Source organism: Nicotiana attenuata, unplaced genomic scaffold, assembly GCF_001879085.1.
Source record: "Nicotiana attenuata strain UT unplaced genomic scaffold, NIATTr2, whole genome shotgun sequence".
Taxonomy (NCBI): Eukaryota; Viridiplantae; Streptophyta; class Magnoliopsida; order Solanales; family Solanaceae; genus Nicotiana; species Nicotiana attenuata.
In genome coordinates, this window is record NW_017672038.1 from 219,461 (window position 1) to 221,222 (window position 1,762).

The 1,762-nt window shown below is 38.4% G+C and overlaps 1 long non-coding RNA gene across 1 annotated transcript; it reads left to right on the plus strand.

Moving 5' to 3' along the window:
- Nucleotides 1-339: 339 nt before the first annotated feature.
- Nucleotides 340-1,201, plus strand: LOC109211467. Its single transcript, XR_002065717.1, has 3 exons — nucleotides 340-449; nucleotides 533-694; nucleotides 789-1,201. It is a non-coding gene; the product is annotated as an uncharacterized LOC109211467 (long non-coding RNA).
- Nucleotides 1,202-1,762: the final 561 nt, after the last annotated feature.

Genomic DNA, 1,762 nt, shown 5'->3' on the forward strand with positions numbered 1-1,762 from the left:
TTTTTTTTTTTTTTTTTTTGGGGGGGTGTGGGGGGGTGGGGTCAAGGTTCTCTGATACACATATATGTTGTGCTTGCATTTATAAACGTGACTTGAACTTCAGTTTAGAAACTTGGGGAGGGACTGAGACAAAAGTTAAAGGCTGTCTTACCCTTCTTTTTGATAGTTAAATTTAATATATTGAAAACTAAACCTATAGCAAAGAATCAGTCTCCTCTGTGAAGCGAGAGAATGGAAGTGGAAGAGGAGTTTTGCTAGCGAACCTGACATCTTGCTTGCAAGTTTACATGGATTCCCAGTGATACCAAGTTGTTTGCTCTTGTGATGCTTTTTGCACAACTATACTTTCATCTTTGATATATTGCTGTCTTTGCTGTTAGGCTGCTGCAATTCCTGTTGTTTTGGTTGAGAATAGTGGGAGATGCAACAAGAATGAAAGTGACGAAAAGGTAGGTTTATTCTTCAATTTTTCATCCTTTTGTGAATTTTTTCAGTATACTAAGCTTTTTAAAATGGTCTGTATTGTTCACAGATACTTCCAAGTGGAACTGCATGGATACCCAATTTAGTCCAAACTATTACAGATGTTGTTTTAAGTGGAAGCAAGGGTATTCTGGTTGACCAAAAATTGATTGAAGGTCCAAACCCCAACAATAGGGGCAAAGTGCTAATTCCTTTTATATTAGCATTCCAAGTGAGCTCTCAATCTGAAAACACTTTTTGTGCATTAGTAATTATTGGATTTGTTGTACGGCTAACAACTCCCGCTTTTGCTGTACCTTTGGCAGTATTTCTTTGTTGTGAAAAGGATCCAGAAGTGGATCAAGTATGATATTGCAAATGAGAGCAGCCCTTCATGGGCATAAGCAATTAAGGGGGCGGACCTCGTTTGTCTAGTTGGCATTTTCTTGCCATCAGCTTACCAGTTTATACTTTTTGGGTAAAGTAGTAGTTGTTAGTAGCCAGAGACACAAGTGATATGCGGCAGTAGGATTTCAACTTTTGTCCGCTGAGCGTGGCGTTGTGCCTTGGAGAATATGGTTGGATGCTTGATTAGCAAATGAGTTATGTCATTCTTGTTCTTTGTGCATCTGCAGATTGCACTTCTATTTTTCTTTCTTCGCCTATTGCATTAGGTGAATGTAGATGAAGGTTGTCCTCTCTGTATTGTTCTTCTATTGGAACCTTTTGCAAATCTCTACCATGGCCTTCATTGTCCTTGGTTCCCGACTAGAAGCTCAATCAGTTCGTTAAAAATTTCCAAGAGGAAATGCGTTGTGGAAGTCCCTTAAACGGTGATCTTAACCAGTGTTTTAAAAGGCTTTTTTGGGATTCGTTTGGGGCTCGCCGCGGGCAGGGTACTTGTAACGCCTTGGGATCTCGTCTAATGCATGGTGCCTGCCCTAAACACGTCTAACGCATGGTGCTCGTCCAACAAATCCTATGAAAATTATGTGCTTGTTATGAAACCATAAAAGAACAAGAACAATATTGCAGAGAAAGAGAGAATTCTTATTGAATTTTTTTGGGATGAATTATAATGGAATAGAATCCTCTAATTATAGGGAGAGGGAGAGAGTGACTTAGCCACTAAGTAATAAACCCTAGAATCTCTCTAAATATAGATATTCACCATAACTAAAATTTTATTTATAACACTCCCCCTTGAATGTCTACTCAACATATAACGTGCCTTGTTAAAACCTTAACTAAAATAAAATCCAGTGGAAAAAAATTATAGAGAAGGAAAAAGAGTACACAT